The sequence below is a fragment of the Bos taurus genome, chromosome 1, assembly GCF_002263795.3.
Source record: "Bos taurus isolate L1 Dominette 01449 registration number 42190680 breed Hereford chromosome 1, ARS-UCD2.0, whole genome shotgun sequence".
NCBI classification, from domain to species: Eukaryota; Metazoa; Chordata; class Mammalia; order Artiodactyla; family Bovidae; genus Bos; species Bos taurus.
In genome coordinates this window covers 127,543,844-127,566,039 of record NC_037328.1, presented here as the reverse complement: position 1 = coordinate 127,566,039, position 22,196 = coordinate 127,543,844, and the positions used below count along the sequence as shown (strand labels likewise).

General features: G+C 45.0%; 1 protein-coding gene across 17 annotated transcripts in view; it reads left to right on the top strand.

The window, feature by feature from the left end:
• ZBTB38 (zinc finger and BTB domain containing 38) overlaps positions 1–22,196 on the top strand; it is a 78,938-nt gene that overhangs the window by 43,619 nt on the left and 13,123 nt on the right. The window contains exon 8 of one of the 17 annotated variants that reach the window (XR_009495437.1): positions 8,076–8,491. The exons of the other annotated variants lie outside the window; for them this stretch is intronic. The gene's annotated coding sequence lies outside the window, so the exon portion shown is untranslated. Of the gene's footprint in view, positions 1–8,075; positions 8,492–22,196 lie in introns of those variants that run through there. 17 annotated transcript variants of the gene reach the window in all.

Sequence of the window (22,196 nt, the reverse complement as noted above, 5' to 3'; positions counted from 1 at the left end):
AGGAATGTGTGTGCAAGGAAAGTATCTACGTGGACTCAAATAAATAGCTGACAGCCCAGGGCCGTAAAAATCATCTCCGTACATTGGCATTTTGGATGGATCCAGGTGAGGATCTGCTGGGAACACAGGTTTGTCTGTTGACGGTGGAGAGGAAGTATGGCAGAGTGGGGCAAGAGCATCAGGAGCTGTTCTCCAGGAGGTTCCCACCTGCCCCTGCCCCCCGCCCACAGTATGACAAATGCTTAGCTTGGTCTCCAGACCAAGGGATTTGCTCTGCGCCAGCACCCCCAAAGTCTCTAGACCAGGTACGGTTGCTTCCTTGAAGAGATCTCTGTTGTTCCACTGAGAACTTCTCTGAGATTCCCCAAGGACACTTGTGATCTTGCTGGTTTAGGCTTTATTGTGTTGACCCTTTTGCTTGACATCCAGGCTGTGCTTCTGTGATCTAGTTTCTAGAATTGTTATTGTCTAGGTAATGCAGTGAAGGAGCATGATACCAATTCAAAATGCCCTTATCCGGTAAGGAGCTGTGCATCCTCTGTAGTTACTGCTTCCCTTGTTACATCACCTGCTAATGATGAATATGGAAACCTCTTTTCCTAGATTTATTTTTTTAGTTAAAAAAATTTTTTTGGCCATGCTGCATGGGATGCAGGATCTTCGTTTCCCAACAGAGGATCAAACCTGCACCCCGTGCAGTGGAAGCGGTGTCTTAGCCACTGGACCTCCAGGGAAGCCCCTGGAACCCTCTCTAAAAATGGATGCCTCTGAGAGTGTGAGTCTGATTGTGTGGAGGTCTGATGAGGAGTTATCATCCCTTTCTCAGAGTTTGAGCAGACCGTATCATTAAAATGACTTTAGGGAATGCCCTGGTGGTCCAGTGGTTATTATTCCGTGCTTTCACTGCTGGAACCAAGGTTCAATCCCTGGTCAGGGAACTAAGAGCCTGCAAGCTTTGCAGTACAACCAAAAATGAACAAATAAAAATTTAAAAATAAAACAGTTTGAATCAAAGTGGAGAATTTGATATCTACCCTTTTTGTCTCCCAGGACTCATACAGTAGGAAATTTTCCACATGGGAGTGAACAGACTGGAGGGAATGTGAAGGAATATTATGTGACCCAAAGATATTCCATGTTAGGGCTTCTGACCCCCTCTTCTTCATTAAAATGGAGTACTTCTGTAATTTTGAAAGCTTGAATACTGGTATCTCACCATTTAAATTTTAGGAGGCCTGTGAATCACTGTAGGAATCACCGGTACTTTAAGGCCTAAGTGATCTATCTCTATGTCATTGTAGATTAGGGTCTAAAATGCTGATATATACAGGGACAGGAAGGTGATATGAATGTTCAATGTAGGCTGGATTTAAGAAGATAGAAAGGTTAGATCATGGCAAACTGGAGGACATGAAAACTTCTAAAATACCGTAGGGCTGAATGAGCCAGGTCCGCAGGCCTACTCAGCCTCTGGACTGCTGCTCTGCTCGGCAGCTGTAGAGCTTCGCCATCTGACTCAATCCACCAGGCTGGATTTCCTCAGTGGCAACCTGCCCAGCCTTTTCCTGCAGAGCGTTGGGCTTGGAGCTCTCCAAGGCCCAGCCCAAGAAAAATTCGTGGCCATCGAGCCTTCTCCATGTCACAGCAAAGAAAGGAGCTACTTTGGCTGTGAAGTGTGTCCATCTCATATGGGCAGTGATTCGTCAGGAGAACACAGCTTTTGTGTCCAAGGATATCTGGAGGGGCATCAGACAAAGCAGCCTTGATTAAGCTGCTCTGTGCTCAGAGTGCCCATTTCAGGATGCAACAGGAAGAGCCCACCAAAGGAAGCCCCATCTTATCTGGCCACGTCACTCCCAAGGCAGCTAAATGCCAAGGCTGATCTGGATGCTCTTGGGCAATGGGGTGAAAACGGGACAGCGGGCATATTTTGATTAAACCTGGTCTGTGATATTGACCTCCTTGGCCCAAGAATGCTTTCTGAAATATTAGGCAGTTAGCTACTTCCTAACTCATCCTAGGCTGGGACAATGTGAGAATTGTCCTCCCTTTCTCTGTTGACACTCTATTGACCTTCCGAACATCCTGGAATTTATAATGCCTTCCCTTTTTTCTAAACATCTTTTAATCACTCTCCTTTTCATCAGCTCTCTTGGTGCTAAGTGAGTCATAATGTCTGCAAACACTCAGCACAGGGCCTGGCACGTAGAAAGTGCTCAGTAAATATTAGCTTTTATCGTCATTGGCACCATCATCATCACCATGATAACTATTGTCGTTTCCCCAGCAGATACGGAAACTTGGTTTCTTTTTGGTTGTGTACCTCCACACAGTCTCTTTGGGACAGTCTCTGGGTGGAGGCTATGGAGAGGTGTGCCTTTCACATTACACTGTAGGCTTGTATGATGGGGTGGTTTTGACCACGCTGGGAATCTGATCCTGAAGGCTTTGTCCCCTGGCTGCAACTTTAACTTCAGCCAAGTACCGGACTCCTTACTCACACACCCCCACCACTCGCCATTGACCCTTTGGCCATGCAAACCCTTTTGCCAAGCAGGGGAATTCCTTGTTAGAGGATAGACCACTTTTGTGCATCAGGGAGCCCACCAAATAGTAATAATATAGAACTTTGAAGGTAGAGCATGTGTAGATATAAAAATGAGGTCAGTCCGTGAAGATTTTGGGGCACTGGTAGGTGATGAGAAGTGGGGTATAACTGAACCTTCTTCAGAGTTGTTGACTGAAGAATATCGCCTGCTCCTTGGAAACACTTTAAAAAAAATTTTTTTTTGATGTGCACTGTTTTTTAAAGTCTTTATTAAATTTGTTACATTATTGCTTCTGTGGATTTTTTTTTAATGTTTTTTTTGGGTTTTGGGCCAGAAAGCATATGGGATCTTAGCTCCCCAACCAAGGATCAAACCCGTACCCCCTGACTGCCAGGGAAATCCCTCCTAGGAAATACTTCAGAAAATGGAAATAACTGATGCCATGCTCCCATGGTGACTTATTGTTTGGACTGGAAGTTACTAAGGTGGTGAGGAGAAAATGGCCACAGCATCTTAGAGATGAAATCCTAGCTTCATATCAAATTCACTTAGTTTAGAAAGCAAATTAATAAAAGCCTTTTCAGCCCTTCAAAGCTCTCACCTCTATTTTGAGGGTAACGTGGTCTAGTATTTTATCAATTGGTAATTGTGGTGCTTTTTTCTGTTTTCTAAAGTACTTTCAGATGGAGTCCTGGATACTTAGTGGCCTGGGATCCCTAGGGCTGCACGAGACTTAGAAGTGGAGCTGTGTACTTAGCAGATGACTCTCTCTCGGTTGAGAGAGAGAGTGTTTTCTTTTTCCCACCTCTTCCTGCCACTGTTGGAGAACTTAGCTTGGAGTTCTGGACTCCAGTCCCCTCCCCCATCCACCCAGTCGAGTTATTGTCATGGTGTCTGGTAGCCCGCCAAGGATGTTTCTACATCCCCAAAGCTGTGAATGTGACATTTTGGGGAAAGAGGGGGTCTTCACAGATGTAAATGTTTAAGGATCTTGAGATGAATTCATCCTGGATTATCAGGTGGACCCTGAATCCAATGGCAGGTGTCCTTATAAGAGACACACAGAAGAGAGATGCAGAAAGAGGGGAGGGCCACGTGAGCATGAAGGCAGAGACTGGGGTTACGCAGCCACAGGCCAAGGGCCCGTAGAACCATCACAAGCTGGAAGAGGCAGGAAGGATTCTCCCCCTGGGGGCTTCAGAGAGGGCACGGCCCTGCCTGCGTCTTGGTTTTGGACCTCTGGCCTCCATTAGCTGTAAGAGAATAAATCTCTGTTGTTTTACGTCACCAAGTTTGTGGTAGTTTGTTATGGCAATGTTAGCAAACTGATACAGTGTCCAGCCTAACCTTGATTCAGAAGTGCCTGGGAACTTGGGAAAAATCAGTTTCTGGGGTCTTACCCCCTGGCTGTTGTGATTCAGTCTAGGGTAGCACCAAGAAACTAAATTTTTAGTAAGAACCTCCAGGTGATTCTGATACATCCAATCACCTCTCAGTATTGGTCAAGTTCCTTCTTCTGCCCTATTTCTTTTTCATCCGCTTTCCTTGGGCAGCATCCATGCTCTTGTGTGCAGCCAGCTTGTGTGTCAGTGCGATGCATGGCTGCATCCTCAGCCCAGCTTCCTCGTAGCATCAAAGTCCATCGTGGATCAAAGTCCACTGTGGAGGCGTCCTGCTTGAGAGTGCCAGCTGCGTCTCCCACCAGGCTCCTCAGAGGCCACACTGACTTAATTCTTCTTCTGCCAGACCAGCCCTCTGGTCTTGTTCCCCCTTTCTCTCTCCTCGAGTTTATAACTAGTTGATTCTTCCATTCAAATAGCTTTTACTTATTTCTCTCTTTGTCATCCCCAGCTGTCTCCTTGCCTTCTTTCCGGCCCCCTCCAGACATCCTTCTCATCAAACTGCTCCCAGAATGACCTGTCTGCATATTTGTCTAAATGATTCTGCTTCAGATCTTTTAAAGTACTCACCATTGTCCTGGGTGCACATTAGAATCACCTGGAGAGTTTTTTCTTTTTACTCAAGACCAAACAAATTAGAATCTCGAGATGGAGCCTGAGTGTTCATGTTCTCGAGTTCTCATAGGTGATTCAAGTATGCAGGTAAGGTTTCTCTACCAGGCTAGAGGATCAAGGTCCCTGCCAGTCTCTCCATCTCCATCTCCCATCCGGCCCTGCCCAACGTCTGTGCAGCAGACATCCCACCTCTTTGTGTGTTTAGTCACTAAGTCAGGTCTGACTCTCTGCAACCCCACAGACTGTAGCCCACCAGGTTCCTCTGGCCATGGGATTTCCCAGGCAAGAATACTGGAGTGGGTTGCCATGCCCTTCTCCAGGGGATCTTTCCAGTCCAGGGATCCAACCCGTGTCTCTTGCGTCTCCTGCATTGGAGATTCATTAACACTGAGCCATGTGGGAAGCCCCACCTCTTTGCCAGTCTCCAAATGCGTCATTCTGTTTCCTGCTCCTTTGCCTTTGCCTGACCTCTTATTAGAATAGAATGCCTTTTTCCTTCTTAGATCCCAGAGAAATTCTCCCTGTCTCTCAAGACTTGGTTCCACCTCATTTTCCCTGACAATTCTTCCCCAAACTCAGTGTAAGGCTGCCTCCTTCAAAGCCCTGGGCGTGCTCATTAGAGCACTTCCGTCATCACGGAGGAGCTGTTTGTCTGCATGTCTGTGTCCTCCATTGGACTGTGGGCTCCAGGAGCTTTCTGAAAAGAAATAAAGGATTAAATAAGGCCAAGGGGACGAAATCATTTTTCTGCTTCTCTGAATCATGGTATCCATACTGCCTTATAGTACATCAGGCACTTTTTAGAAAACAAAAGTCTACTTAAGGGACTTCCCTGGTGGTCCAGTGGCTCAAACTCCACACTCCCAAAGCAGGGGGCCCACGTCTGATCCCTAGTAAGGAAACTAGATCCCACATTCCGCAACTGAGAGTTCGCATGCCACAACTGAAATGATCCTGTGTGCCACAATAAAGAATGAAGATCCTTAGTGCATAGTCCAGGTGCAGCCAAATAAATAAATATTTTTAAAAAACTCTACTTGGTTTTAGTGAATGTAATGAAGTTGTAGCAGTAGAAGCAGTAGTATATAATACCATTAAGTGACCACCTAGTTAAAAGCTAGTCAACTCTAGTCGAAGCTATGGTTTTTCCATTAGTCATGTATGGATCTGAGAGTTGGACCATAGAGAAGGACGAGCGCCAAAGAATTGATGCTTATGAACTGTGGTGTTGGAGAAGACTCTTGGACTGCAAGGAGATCAAACCAGTCAATCCTAAAGGAAATCAGTCCTGAATATTTTTTTGGAAGGACGATGCTGAAGCTGAAACTTCAATATTTTGGCCACCTGGTGTGAAGAACTGACTCATTGGAAAAGACCCTGGTGTTGGGAAAGGTCAAAGGCAGGAGGAGAAGGGGATGACAGAGAATGAGATGGTTGGATGGCATCACCGACTCAATGGACATGAGTTTGAGTAAGCTCTTGAAGTTGGTGATGGACAGGGAAGCCTGGCATGCTGCAGACCATGGAGTCGCAAAGAGTCAGACGCGACTGAGTGACTGAACTGAACTGAAGGGAACACCTGCTAGCTGAGGTCTCTGTAATCATGCCTCATTTAACTATCATGATCATCATCTCAGGCATCATTCCCATTTTACAGAATGAATTAAATAAAGCACTGTGTGGTCAAGTCATGCAGAATGGCAGAGAATATGAAGTAAAATGCATAAATGATCAGCTAGTCAGCAGTATGTCTGTGGTACATAGGCTGAACAGGAAAACCCCATTTTATTGGTAAAAATAGCTGATGATGTGTAGTTTTTTGAGTGGCAAGTACACATTTGACATTGACTTTGGCCGACAAAGATACACAGCTACTAAACATACCAATCAGAAGATGAGATAGTGGTTTATATTTACTAAAACTTAGAATCACATAAATACAGTCTTCCTTTTAAGTATGCTAGAAAGAATTTGATCCAGAGTCACACGATCAGGGTTGAAAAACTCAACCTGGTCAACTTAAAGCCATGTGGTGTTTGGATTTTGGTTTAATTTTTCTGAGCTTTAACATCTTCATCTTTGAAATGGAAATATTATTTCACAGTCCACAGGGGTGTTGTGAGAAAGGAGATCAGATGTTGTGTGCGGAAGTGCTTTGTAGCCGTCGTCGTTGTTTGGTCACTAAGTCATGTCCGACTCTTTGCGACCCTATAGACTGTAGCCCCGCCAGACTCCTCTGTTCATGGGATTTCCTAGGGAAGAGTACTGGAGTCGGTTGCCATTTCCTTCTCCAGGGGATCTTCCCGACCCAGGGATACAACTCATGTCTCCTGCCTGGCAGGCAGATTCTTTACCATTGAGCCACCAGGGAAGCCTGCTTTATAAATGGTAGAGAGCTAAACAGGAGTAAGGTGAGGTGTTCTTTCTTTTTGTTCTGCCTTTGTTGAACAAGAAAGTTTCCAGAAGGTTGGTGTTTGGAAAGCCGCAGGATGGGGAAGGCAGTGTTTTTCCGGGTGAGCAGATACGGGCACTGGAATGATTATAGGCTGGCTGTATTCTCCAGAGCAGCAGGATCCGAGGATGCTGGGATGGGAGCCCCTGAAAAACAAGTGGCCTGAGCTAGTTAGGATGAGGGAAAGAGAAGAATGTTTGGAGAATTAGTATTCCTGTGCTTGTTGATACAGTGGAGCTGCTGCTGCTGCTGCTAAGTCACTTCAGTCGTGTCCGACTCTGTGCGACCCCATAGACAGCAGCCCACCAGGCTCCCCCATCCCTGGGATTCTCCAGGCAAGAACACTGGAGTGGGTTGCCATTTCCTTCTCCAGTGCATGAAAGTGGAAAGGGAAAGTGAAATCACTCAGTCGTGTCCGACTCTTTGCGACCCCATGGACTGCAGCCTACCAGACTCCTCCATCCATGGAATTTTCCAGGCAAGAGTACTGGAGTGGGTTGCCTTCTCCAGCAATGGAGTTGGGAGAATGCCTGCAACCAGGGACCAGCCCAGGAACCACAGATCAGCTCCAGGGCCTTGCCATCTTGTTCTTTAGCTCATAGTCTATTCCCAACAACTTTACCCCCCAGCAACTCTGAAGTTTTGAGGTCTCAGGGTAAAAGTTCACTTACCCTGAGGTCCCAGTGTCTTCATCCAAACATATTAGTGTATTAACACACCAGAGCTTCTCTTCGAAAAGTCAGGGTTGCTTCCTGATAGTGTGGCTGTAACCTTCTTCCTCTTTTAGATGATACTGAGCTTTATCTTTTTTTATTCTAACAAATTGAAGAATATTTTCTAAGTCGTCATCAGTATAACAGTCCTGATGTTAAAATAAAGTCTGAGTGGGTAAAAAGAATGATCACATTCTGCCAGTCTTTGGAGGAGACTGCCTTTTGCCACAGACATTACCACCCTAGACTTACTTGGAAGTTTCTGAAGGAGGAGTCAGCATATCATGTTCAAGGAATCAGTAGTTATATTTTAAGATAGCATTGTCTTTCTGAAATATTCCAACAGACTAAAAATTATGGATCGAAGGAACACAACTGCATTTCACAAGAATGAGTGAATTTTTGAAAGAAAGAAAGATAACACTAAGTCATATCCAACTCTTGTGACCCCATGAACTGTAGCCCGCCAGGCTCCTCTGTCCAGGAGATTCTCCACGCAAGGATACTGGAATGGGTTGCCATTTCCTTCTTCAGGGGATCTTCCTGACCCAGGAGTGGAACTCAGGTCTCCTGCATTGTAGATAGATTCTTTACCAGCTGAGCTACATGGGAAGCCTACATGAATTTTTGAGAATCAGTTTAAAAATTCAGCCTTGGAAGTTGGGAAGCCACGGAAGAAGAAGACTACAAAGGCAGAAAGGAGAACTCCATGCCAAAAAAAGAGTCTGAATATTATAAATAAAATCAATTATCACACACTTACTATTTGCTATGTACTTGCCCTGGCTAGGTGCCCTTCTGTGTGTGTGTGTGTGTGTGTGTGTGTGTGTGTGTGTGTGTGTGAAGTTGCTTCAGTCACATCTGATTCTTTGCAACCCCATGGACTCTAGCCCACCAGGCTTCTCTGTCCATGGGGTTCTCTAGGCAAGAATACTGGAGTGGGTTGCCATTTCCTTCTCCTGGGGATCTTCCCAACTCAGGGATCGAACTCGCATCTCTTACGTCTCCTGCGTTGGCAGGTGGGCTCTTTACCACTAGCGCCACCTGGTACTCTCCTTGAATCCCCCCAGCAGCCCACGAGGGCTGTATGATTTGCTCCAATTAATATGTGAAGAGACTGAGGCTTAGGGAAGTCAAAAACATTCTAAGGTCCTGTGTCAGTGAGCAGGTTTGGTGGCTGTCAGTTGAGGAGTATGGTGATATGCTTATGGTGTATGGAGCCAGAAATCTGGAAACCTGTTTTAGTGATACCATGAGACCTTATACAAGTCATTCTACTTCTCTGTGCCTCCATTTTCTCACTCTAAAATGAGAGGGTTGGACGAAACTATCTAAAGTTCCTTGTCTATAAAATTCTCTTTGCTGGGGCCTAGTTGAAGGAACTAGAGATGTTTAGCCCGGGGAAGGGACATGCAAACCTTCGAAGGGCTGTCACATGCAGAGGTCACAACTGAGGGCTCTGCATGAGGACTGCTCCTCTAAGGAGGAAATTCCCACACTGGGTGGAGTGGTCCCTACTCCTGGTCTGAAGAATCTCGAGAATCCATCTATAGCAAATGAAGAAGTAGTTAGAAGGCATGCTCCACTAAGAAACTTGCTCTATGCTTTTTGTTATCTAAAACACCCAAGGTCTATTTATTTTGAAACAAAATTCGTTCATCTGCCCATTTTGAGCAAGGTTTTGGGGACTGGATCCCCAGTGACTCAGGACCCAAGAGCATCTCTTTGTGTGGACTTAGCACCATCTTGTGGATGTAGCACTGGGAACTGGGAATGTACTCCAGTCGTCAAGTGGAAAAGAACTTCAGGATACAAGCATGAAAGAGTTGCTGCCCTGGGAAAGGCTCCTCAGGGATCATGAGGGGCTGATCCCTTAGAGGAACTGCCTGCTCTCAAAGTGAAGGTCTGCCATGGGGAATTTACTTGTGTGTCTCTAACCCTGCTATTATGCCCTTGACACCTGGGAGAGTAGAGTGGGCAGGTTCAGTGACACAGTAAGCCAGACCTTCCAAGGAGTTGTGGAACAGCACCCGGGGTCCTATCTCCTAGCAGGGTAGGGGGGGCATCGGTACAGAGGCCTCAGGAGGGAGCCCCGGGCCCCTTCCCTCTGGCCTCCATCTCCCATAGCCTGTATCCAGCCCCACCTCTCCTGGTCCAGGACTCTGCTTCGTCCGCTCTCCTTCTTGCTGGCATTGATCGCCACTCAGGGCATCGCTTGCCCTGTTGTGCTTCAAGGACCCCTCTCCACAAGGTGAGGATGGAACAGATGGAAGGTGTAAAGGGAACAGAGCACTGGGGCTTAGAATGCTTTCCCTCCCCAACCCTGACCCCTAATAATGGTGAGACTAGCCATCTGGATGTTCTTGGCATTTCTGTATGTGAAGAAGCTGAGCAATAATCTTATTCAGAGCTAAGATGACGGTCGAGAGCAGTATTGCTCAGCGCCTTTACTAGGCTGAAAAGGGCGACCCGTGGCCCTGAAGAGGCCACTCGAGGGGTAGAAGCTCTCCCTGGTTGTTGTGAACCCAACCTCTTTTTCTCTGCTTATTCTTCATAGTTGGGTTGGTAGAAATATGTGTAATAGACATGCAGGGCTCCCCCAAATAATAGAATCACAGATTTTGCACCTGTTTACACATAGTTACTGGCTTTATTGATACTATATTATGATACATATACCTGTTCTTTGAAAGTGTTCTTTTAATTACATTACTATACCCATATTAACAGACTTCCCTAACAGGCTCAGATGGTAAAGAATCTGCCTGTAATGCAGGAGACCCAGGTTCTATCCCTAGGTCAGGAAGATCCCCTGGAGAAGAAAATGGCAACCCACTCCAGTATTCTTGCCTGGAGAATTCCATGGACAGAGGAGCCTGGTGGGCTACAGTCTGTGGGGTCACAAAGAGTCGGACAGGACTGAGCGACTAACACACAATGTGTTACCCACAGTCCCTTATTTTGTTGAGTATTTATTTTTGTACTTCTTTTTCACAAGTATGTTTTTCTAACTTTTCTTCTTTTGGGGTCAGCCTGACCTGAGTCCCGTAACTCCTGCCTGTCCGGCCCACCAGAATTAAGTTGCCCAGGCTCCTTGGAAGCCCTTAAAGCCAGGGACTCTCCAGGCCACTCATTGCTCCACTTCAGCCCCAGGGAAATCCCCACTTACAAAATGACCCCCTGCTTCCAACACCCTTTCAACCAACAGGCGTTAAATTGGTTGCTATTATCATAATGAGATGAGCTAAAGAAAAGAGTTGCTGGGATTGTTTTGTTTTCTGGAATTTTCATGGAAAATTATCAGAGTGTAAAAGAGCAATAGACTGAGATACTATGGTTTATCTGGATTGTCCCTTCTAATCCTATTAAGAACTAAGTTGCACTATTATATCCATTTTATAGATTAAAAAAAAAAAAAAAAGCCCAAGTCTTGAGATGCTAATTAACTTGTTTAAATTCATACAGCTACTAAGTAGCAGAACTGGAGTTTGAGCCCAGGAGTGTGTAAGCAGGGGCCCTGCTCTGCCCTCTGAGGACAAAGATAACTCCACAGGAGGAGAAAGGACAGCTTGGGGACCAAGAAAAAGAAAGCTTGGAACAACTGGCTCCTTCTGACAGTTGTCAAAAATTTTAATCAGGGAATTCAGTGATTCAATGGCAGCTTGAACCAAAATCCAGAATCAGCACATAAATGTGCAAAACCCCAGACCAAACCCAGATTTTCAAAAAAAATTTCACTGAATCAGCCACAACCTAATGAATCCATTAAACTAAGACATAAATTAAAAAGACTTTAACATGAAAAATGCAGAACATCAAAATGTTCTCTAAAATAAATCATAACCAAACTACTGTTATTAGGTTCCTAGTTTAAAGTAAGAGAGAGGAGGTCTTAAGAACTTACCCTTGTAAAAATCCCCTCAGTGTGAGGGCAGAGGAGCAAATGTGGTCTGCCAAGAGACTAAAGAGATAGGACAGATGATGAAGCAGAACACAGGGAAGGCTTTCTTAGAAAATGAAAGAATTTCACCATATAAAACAAGCACATGGGACTTCCCCTACAGTCCAGTGGGTAGAACTCCATGCTTCCACCACAGGGGGTATGGGTTCAGTCCCTGGTTGGAGAACTTAGATCCCATGTGCCAAATGGCCAAAAAATAAAAATAAAACCAGCACATGACCCAATCAACGACCAGCACCAGACCTTGTTTTTATAGCCAAAAGTTGAGTGACGTTCTGACTTAAAAAGACAAGTGCACACAGAAGAAATGTATAGATTATTTGTCTTAAATACATTATTTTAGTTTCCTTCCTGTCAAGCTTTTACTAATTGCTAAAAAATTGCTAATAGCCTACTTGGATAATTTTTATTTAAGATATGAATGCTTTCTTCCATAGGCTTAGAAGAAGTGCTAACATATGATGCAACTAAAGAAAATCATTTTGGTAATACTTGCAACTCAGTTCCCACATATCAGCTAAGGCGCAGATGTAATAACTGCTTTTGGCGTTAGGAAGATGATTAGTTGATGAGCCCCTCTAGGGTGGTAAACACTGTGAGGGGGACTGGCGAACTCCCGGCACACAGTGAAATAGAGTATTTGTCCCTACCATTGAGGAATGTCACATTCCCTATATTTGGGGCCTGTGGTCAAGACTTGGTAATACTTGTTCCTACTGACATTTACCACTAATAATAATTAATTGGTAATAGTTATACTAATAATAGCTAATGTTTATTAAGCTTGACTTTGTGCCAGATATTAAGCCAACCACTTCATGGTTACTGTCATTTAATCTTCATTTTAACCTGATAAGATGCTATTATTAGCTCCATTTTGCACATGAAGATGCTGAGGTGCAGAGTAAGAAGCTTGCCCAAGGTCATAGCCAGAACATGATGAGAGCCAAACTTGACATCAGAGTTCAGGCTCTTAGCCACAGTGCTAGACTGGACATGGTCTGCTGTATCCCACATTATCCTTCAGGAGAACCCTGCTTCATGAGTGGACTGATACAGTGTTCTCAGGTCCCTCAGCTGTCTTAGTTCAGTAGCTTTAATCACCCCCTATACAACCCACTCCAGTACTCTTGCCTGGAGAATCCCAGGGATGGCGGAGCCTCGTGGGCTGCCATCTATGGGGTCGCACAGAGTCGGACACGACTGAAGCGACTTAGCAGGAGCAGCAGCCGTATGCCCCTTCTGTACCCACTTTTTGTGGTAGCCTCTTGTGTTATACTCAATAACTGGAGGGTGGTAGACATTTGATAAATATTACCTTGAAATGGAAATGGACCAAAATGATAATGTTTATTTAATAGTGTCATCTGTTACTTTGATGACTTTTTTAAAATGACATTTTTTTAAATTACTTATTTAGCTGCCCCAGGTCTTAGTTGCGACATGGCAGGGTCTTCGATCTTCGTGGCAGCATTTGAACTCTTAGTTGCAGCGTGTGGGATCTAGTTTCCCAAACAGGGATCAAGCCCGGGCCCCCTGCATTGGGAGCACGAGGTCTGAGCCACTGGACCACCAGGGAAGCCCGTGAAGTTTACATTTTTTAAAGAAAATAAAAGTAGAAATTTATGGAAAATTCTGAATTACGTGAAGTGTTCACTTCAGAGCCATTTGATGATCCGTATAGAATCGTTGTGCATATGGGGGATACAGCCCCTTCTGGCAGGGGGATGCAGCCCTCAGCAGGGTACCTGCCTGGGGCCAAGCAAACTGTGGGTGGGCTATGAGCCCCACAAGACCCCCACCCCACAGCATACCACAGGGCATAACCTGTCCCCTTGAAGGTGGTGCCCCCCTCAAATCCAGGCTACCGATTGCTAAGCACCCACATGCTGGTTGGTAGGCTGGGGTCATGAGCATAGGAGCTTTTGATACCAGTAAAGAACTTCTGATACCAGGAAAAGCTAAGCGCTTTGTTTTTTGGTGCTCCAAACCTATAGTGGAGAGTGTAGTTTTTGAGTCATCCTGCTCAGGTTTTAATCCCAGTTTTGCTGCTCACTGACTAAATGACCTTGGTCAAATTACACAGCCTCTCCAAGTCTCAGTTTTCTCATTTTCAAAATAAGGTTGCTGTGAGGCTTCATCAGGATGGTGTATATGGAGTGTGCAGAGCACTGCTGGGCACAGGGATGTGCTTGTGTGGTGTTGGGGGCATAGCATGCGGCTGGCATATTTAGGTGAGCTTCCTCCTGTCCCATGAATGAGTGGGGGATGCCGACACATGTGTGGTGGAATGTCAATGTCACTTTAAAGCAGCTCTCAGGGAGGCTGCCCAGAGGGGCTCCAACACCTACAGGAGACACAGTGACCTGATTCGTCAAAGGGTAGTTAGAAGTCGTGTGCCAGCTTGTGTGCACAACATACCTGGGTAACTTTCAGCAGGATGCCACACTCCCACCTACCCAGATCCTGTTCCCGAAACGGATTCAGTCTCAGCAGTGTCACCTGGCTCCTATTCTTTTTGAGACTCCACAGGTGAGTCCGATGTACAGTTCTGCAGAGAACCACCATTGTAAGCTCACATTATGATGCCTCTTCCGTCTTACTGCTGGTTGCCTGATGGGCAAAGAGGGCTTGTGTATGCCTTTGGGGTGGGTCACCAATCAGTGTACCAGGAAACACAAGCATCCACAGTTACAGGACCCAGAAGCAGGCCACAGACCCAGCTGTGCTTCACTTAGCCCAGACCCTTCTCCTGATCAGCATTTCATGAGAGGGGGCTGAGTGAGGAAAATGACCTTGGAAGGAACTGAAAGTGGTTACAGAAAGCGGACATCCCTGGAGGTGCTTGCAGGGAGCACAGGTACGGAAATGGAGCCTTGTTAATTACCTGACACTAGGACCTTATGCTGCACCCCCGCGTTGATAACTTTAAATTTTTAGCATTTTTTTTTTAAGTTAACTTTTAAAAGTTTGTTGCTAGTTCAGTCCAAGCACTCAGGAGACAAAGGCCAAATGCTTAGGGCTTAAAGACAAAAGGACAAAATTCAACTGAGTACATTTTAAAGATCTTACTGGCTTTATTTAGTGATTCATGAGTCAGGCAACATCCAATCTGGCAGACAGAATGGAGCTCCAAAGAGCTACACAAGGTGAGAGGTTTTATTGGCAGAAGGGAACAGAACAAGGAAATTATACCAGGCAAAAAGGTGGGTTGGTTATTGCAAGGTTCCTTTCCTTATAGGGGATGACAGGGATTGTCACGCAGACTACCTAACTAATGCTTATCAGTCTATTCCTGATTTAAGCTGATATCTAGTTTAGGATTGCATTGCAGAGAGAGCCAAAACTCTTAAGTAAGTTCCAGTTTGATGACATGAGGCATAGCATTAGCAGCTCCATTTTGGGCCTGTTGTTTTGTCGTTAACAGAACAAAGCACGTCATTAGAGCTTGAAGAAATACTCTTTTCCTTTCTCTGAGCCAAAGCAATAACAGTAAGCAGTTTTTTGGTGCTTCAGAGCTGTGTTTCATTGTTATAGCTTGTGTGAGCCGTAATAACTTCATGGCAGTGCACAGCCCTCGCTTGTCTTATCCAGCTCCAGTTTTAGACCAGCAGAGTTGATTGTGTGTGTGTGTGTTTTGTTTTTCCTTTTACAGTGTCAGACTTGTTGATTTTTTAATGTTCAACCTTTTAGCATCGGTGACAAGTTGTAGGGCAGTTCGTGTTGACCTAACTCTGGATCCAGAAAGCCTGGTTAACAGTGCCAGGTATGGTGGGCTCTAGAAAGCTTATTGTCTGGGTGTTTTTTGTTTTTGCATTTACTTCATAAAAGTTTATCAGCGTGTTATGTGCCAAGTGTGGTGCTGAGAGCTAGGGGAAACTGTGGTAAATAGTGGTAAATAGTTTTCAGCCTTCACAGAATTCATATGCTTGTGGTAAAGCACACATTTATCAAATAATACTTAACTACAACCATAGTGCGTGTGTGCATGCTAAGTCGTTTCAGTCATGTCTGACTCTTGGTGAGCCTGTGGACTGTAGCCCTCCAGGCTCCTCTGTCCATGGGATTCTCCAGGCAAGAGTACGGGAGTGGGTTGCCATGCCCTCCTCCAGGGGATCTTCCCTACCCGGGGATCAAGAACGTGTCTCCTGCGTTGCAGGCAGGTTCTTTACCACTAGCTCCACCTGGGAAGCCTATAACCATAGTATATACTATGCAAGAAGAGTCTGCTGAGGAGTATAGGACAGGTACACCTGATTGAGGGGTAATGGATTGTTGGATAGAGACCAGGATAGGCTGCTGCCTGGGCTGGAAAGGCATTCTTGGCTTCAGAAGCCACATGCGCAGAGGCCCTGAGGTGGGAAGATCCTCAGCATATTCAATGAACAGAAGGAGGGCTGGGTTGGGTTAGAGTGGCAGGAAATGAGGTCAAATCACAGAGACCTTCTAAGCTTTGGTAAAGATACTGGAATTTGGGTTCAGGGTTCTAAGGAGCCTCCCTAACCGTGTCTCAGATCCATGTTGGCCAGGAGATTGTTTTCACTGTCATGGAAAGGCTCCCTCCCAAAGGCGGCCCCACCCCACAGCTTCCCTTCCCCTAACCCTCCCCTGATGCTTCATCGCCACTGGTCTCATGCTTTATCCCAACTGACAGGTCCCCAGCCTGAGTCTCATGATCCCTGAGATTGTATCATCCACAGGCCTGTAATGAAAGGACAAGTCTAAATACTCAAGTGGGGGATGGGGGGAGGCACATGAAAACTCATCTTCCTGATGGATTCAGTCCACATCCTTGGACTGAGTTGGCAACAAACTTTTAAAAATCAACTTTTTTTTTTTAATACTAAAAAATCTTAAGTTGGCTACATGTGAGTGTAATGTAAAAGCCTCGGCTGTTTAGTAAATTCTGGGCTGTGGGGCAGACGCTGACTGACTGTGTGTTCAGCTGGCACCTTGAAATTGCCTTGTGTCCCATAACGGTACACCCGGGGAAGCCGTGATAGGTCCTGGGCCTGAGGCTCATCCTCTGGCAACGCACAGGTTGCCCTGGTAACTACCAGCCATGGTCACGGGTCGGCTTGCCTGAGCTCCAGTCCTTGGCTGGTTTTTCAGGGGACCCCTCTGGCACACTCTGCTTCACGTCAGGCAGCATTTTTTAGTGACTTTCGAGTGTGGGGCCCAGGCAGGCTACCCACCGACCAGCCCTAGCTCTTGGAGTCCACCCGGGTCTGTTCCCTGCCTCGGGCTTTTCAGGGGTGAGCCTGCACCACCCGCCTGCAGCTTGGGCTTGGTGCAGAGCCATCTTGTGCTCGGAGATGGCGAGTCAGCTGCTCCGACTTCCCTCCTGCTCTGCGTGACGCGGTAGCCTGCAGGGGGCTGGGCGCTGGGCACATCAGCAATTACCACTCTGCTGTGAGTGAGGCAGTACCCTGGGTTCCGTTTCCACATCTGTACCGTGGGCCTGAGATTAGCAGCTTCCGTGTGGTGAGCACTGACTCTGTTAATGCATTTAACCCTGAGTTGGTGGCAGTGTCTCCATTTTATGTGTCTGCCTCACGGGATTATGAAGGGGATTAAATAGATTAATATGTGAAGTGCTTTATAACCTGAAATGTATCAGATGAAAGCAGTTTTATTCAAAATTGGTTGGGGAAATTCACATAGATGAACCTTGTAATTCGAAGTATATACAGTGCCTATCCATACATAATGCTGATTTAGGACCGTGTATCTGTTTGTAGTACGGATCGTTCATGTAGTACATGAATATTTTGAGGGCCTGCGATGTATCAGGCACTGTTCTAGGTGCCTAAGATACATCAGTGCAGAAAATCAGAGATTTCTGTCCTCATGATGCTTAAATTTCTAGCAGGCAGATGGACAGTCAATAATGAGTAAATTCTGCAGTGTATGGGGATGCTGTGAGTGCTGTGGAAAAGAAAAGCAGAGCAGATAAGTGGGCCCAGGAGTGTGGTGGCTCTTTTCATCAGGGTGAGTCTCTGTGCTTTCAAATAGTTCCCAAGTGCCTACCGTGCCCTGTGGCCTGGAGACACAGCCGTGAACTGGACGGATAAGGTCCTTTCCCTCCTGGAGTTTACTTTCTGGCAGACACAGTGGACAGCGAACAAGCAGGCAAATACTTGTGATAATTGCAGGTTGAAGTATGTAGCATGAAGATGATGTGAGGGCAAGTAGAGGCGGGAGCAAATAGAGAGATGGGGTGGGCCCTCAGAGTTGACATTTGAGCTGGGCCTAAAGCAGGGGTAAGCCAGCCCCCTGGGCAGGACTGGAATTGGGCCAGGAGAGACTGGCAGCAAAGGGAGGACTGAGTGTGAGCAGAGAGAGTGGGGCAGAGGGGGTGGGAGTCTGGGAATAGTGGCTGGGACCCATGGACAGTGCAGGGCCTCACAGGCCACAGCGAGGGGTCTTCATTCCACCCTAACATCTGGGGATAGCCACTGAAGGGCTCTAGGCAGGGCCTGACTTGATCTCCTTCGTGCAGTTAAAAGACCACCCTACGCATTGCATGCCTAAGTGGTTCTGTTCAGTCACAGGCGAGCAGGACACAGAACTGGGAGTCAGTTCTCAAGCTGATTCTCACCCGTATTCTTTGAACCCCTGCTGTGTGCTGAGCACTGTGCTTGCTGCTTTTCACGTGTATTACCTGGTTCATTCCTCTCTGCCCAGGTTCTGGTTCATCCAGAAAGAGTCCATGCAAACTGTGATTCATTGTCTTGCAGGAGTCCCCAGAAAGCTGGGGTGCAGGAAGCTAGGGATGGGGAACAAGGGTGCAATGGCAGGTGGATTTAGATAGTTTTAACACCATGCAGCAGTTGGTCTCTGTCCTTTTTTTAGGATAACCCATCGCAATGAGCAGGAAGTTCATTTTTGCTCAGAAGCCAGAATGTATAATAGTTCTTCCCTCCATCCTCCCTGACAGGTCACAGTCAACTGAGAGGAATGGGGCTATTCAATCAGATAGGCCTTTAAGAAAAAGGTATTTGGCTTCTGAAACCAACTCTAGATTATATGCTCACCCATAAAATGAGAAGTTCCAGGGGATGGGACCCCTGTCCTGGTCATTCTGGTAACTCAGTTCCCACAGCATTCAGACTTTTAAAATTCCTTTTCACATTAGCACCTCTAAATGTCAGTGGAATTTGGTAGGACAAGAAACGGATGCAGCACTTCAGGGCTTTAGAGAGAAGATTCTCCAAGCACATTTGCCAGCTTTCTTAAGCAAGCAGGTGTCCGGGCAAGCTCAATCGTGAGATGAACCCAAAGGCTACCTCCTCTAAACACTGCTGTGTTTCAAAAAGGATAAAAAAAAAAAAGAGAGAAACAAAGGACCTTTTCCCCCTTTCATCTTTCCAAACAAGCAACCTGAAATATTTCACCGGGCACGTTGCGTCACTTGTGAATCTGATAATACTCCTTCTCACAATCCATATGCACGCAACTACAAGTCTGGAGACCAAATGTTTGCCTTTTCAGAACAACATAGTCAAGAAAGGTGGCTCAAGCCAAGCTGCCTCCCTGTTGAGTGGACTCCAGCAGTTTCCTGATGTTACCTTTTCCAGCCACCTGAATTTCAGATGAAAAACAGACCTCCCTTGTCATGCTACACCTTCTTGAATCTGATAGCTTAAATGCATGAGAATCTGATAAATGCAGCTCTTCTCTGCTCCTTTTGGGCTGCATTTAGAAGGCAACGTGAGAGGATTTTCCTTTTCTTAGACGTCGCTGAACTCCATAAAGGGCTTCTGTTTTGTAATCTGTTTCCGAGATCTGATGCATGTGTTTCTAAGACCCCGTCACGTGAGGAGGTCTGACGTAGTCACCCAACGTGACTGTGAGAAAAGGCACTGCAAAGATGTGTGTGGGATGGGGACCCAGATCACTGAAGTGGTGTCCTTTGTCAGAACACTTTCTGCGGAGAATGGCAGGTCCACGCAGTAGATTCTGCTTCAGTATGGGTCTTGCGCTGGCCCCAAATAGACTGTGAGTTTGACTTGTGCGTGATTCCAGGTCAGTATCCTAATGCAGTGTGTTCTTTTTTTAGTTGGGTTTTATTTCCAAGTGTCTTTTTATAGAAGCATGGCAGTAGAAAGAGGAGAAAGTTGCTCTGTTGATTCAGTTTCATTACTATGTATGTTGGGAATTGAGTGGCCAAGGTGCTGCGAGAAGGCGCCTGGCGTTTTCCTCTGATCAGAAGATACAGAAAAATGGGATTCAGTCTGGCCCTGGAGCGTGGCCTTGAGTGAGTGACTGCAAGTTCTCACTAAGAATGCAGACTGGACAGGATTACTTCACTCTCCATCTGTGATGTCTTAAAGACTTGCTAATAAAAGTACACCAGATTTTATTAACAGGCTCTATAAAGTTACATAATAGTTACACTTGGTTAAACAATTTAAAGAGGTTTTTCAAGATTTTTTGGTGGGGGGGGGCGGTTTACATTGGGAGAGTTAAAAATGTTATGGAAACTATCATTTTAAGTTTTTGACTTTTCTGTGCTTTAGTAAAATTGCCTTGTCTACTTGGGGAAGGGAAGATTTAATTAGGCTGGAAATACTAGGAATTAGTTGCTCAGATCATTGCCAAGAATTGTTTTCAAGTTTAAACCCAGAACAGGTATCCAGGATATAATGGAGAGGGGCTGATTTAGTAGATGAATGGATAGACTCCAAGGGCAAACCAAGCCAGCCTTTGAGACTTGAAGGCAAAGATTCAAGCCAGGATAGGTTGTACAAACAATATAGGCAGCAAATCGAGGAGCGGTTTTTACCTGAGTGTAGTGTGAAGGGACTATTGGTCCACCTGGTTTTACAGCCATGCTCACACTCAAGTGATAGGTAGCAGTCACTTCTGGCTTAGAAAATTAAAGACAGCTATAGAGTGTGTGTGTGTATCTGTGTGACCGAGGTGTGTCTGTGTTTCTCTGTGCCTTGGTTTCTCCTGACTCCTGGGTATTTCTGCTTTGTACTTTAGCACACTTTCATTCATTTTGTCTTACATGTGATTCATTTTATTGAGTAAAATAATTTCTAAGTCATTTATTTAAATATGATTTTGAATATTTTCTTACTGTTTAAAGCAGTGGTTCTCAAACTTTTGATTCCCAGGACCCCATTACATTCTTATAAATCTTTAAGGATCCAAAGAGCTTTTGTTTATCTGAGTTACATTCAAAGTTTTAAAGGAGAATTTAAAAACTATTTGTTAACTTGCAAAAATTGACTACAATAAACCCAATTACATGGTAAAACGATACATTTTTATTTTTAAAGTAACTATTTTCTAAAGCAAAAATTTGTGAGAAGAGTGGTGTTATTTTTTGCAAATATGGTTGCCCCTTGAACAACACAAGTGTTAGATACAGCACAGACTCTCCACTGGGTCAAAAATCCACAAAATCTCGCCTCCTCTGTATCCCTTCCTCCAGTTCTGCATCTGTGGGTTCAGCCAACCGTGGATCATGTAGCACTGTAGTACATATTTACTGAAAAAAAATCTGTGTACAAGTGGATCTAAGCAGTTCAAACCTGTACTGTTCAAAGGTATACTATATCTTTATTATCTGACTTAATAGAAAGGTAGCTGGATTTTCAAATCTGCTTCTGGATTCAGCTGCAATGTGCTGTTTTAGTTGAACTATATGAAAAAAACCCAGCCTCACACAGCTAGGTAGTTGGAAAAGGGAAGTTTTTTGTTTTTTGTTTTTTAATAGCCTTTTTAGTTAGTTGTGGATATTCTTTGATGCTCTACCAGTATCTACCAGTAGGACTTTCTTAAAGGTTAATTGCAACATGGAATTCGTATCAGTGAACTTTCCCCAGTTTGTTACATGTAAATATATGGCTCTCTGTTACACTTTTTAGCTCATGCATGATTTTTTTTGGTAATATGCATTGGTCACTTGGAAAATATTGGTTCACTGAGCCATGTATATCTTCCAAATTCATTACTCAGTATCCAAAAATCACTTCCATTAACGTCACCACCAACATCATCAGAAAAGTCATTATGTATTGAGGAGTGTTGAGCTCATTGTGGTAGATACAAGTTTTCCAAAATTCTGTTTTTTGCTCCAGTCTGATTTTATTATTGGCAACAAAATGGCTGCTTCCTTGAAAAGACAGACTCACTTATTTCATTTTTAAGAAAATATTTGCCCACGTACCCGTATCTGAATAGCCATGGTTTATCTTACTGTAATTTTTTTCAAGTAAAAATGATGTTCCATGAAAAAAAAATTGGTAAGTTTGACTCAGAGCTCTAGGAAACACCAGATGCTTTTTCTCAAGGTAGTCATCATTTTTCCTTATGCATTCAGAAGTGTTTTATGTGTCCTTCTGAGGATCCAGATTTAATAAAATGATAATTACTCCTTAATCCAGCTGTTACTGGCTAGATATGTGATAAGGCTGTAGAAGTTTTCCCCATCTTTGGTTTTGTACCATTAGTGCACATGTTCACACAGTAAAAAAGACACATGACATCTTA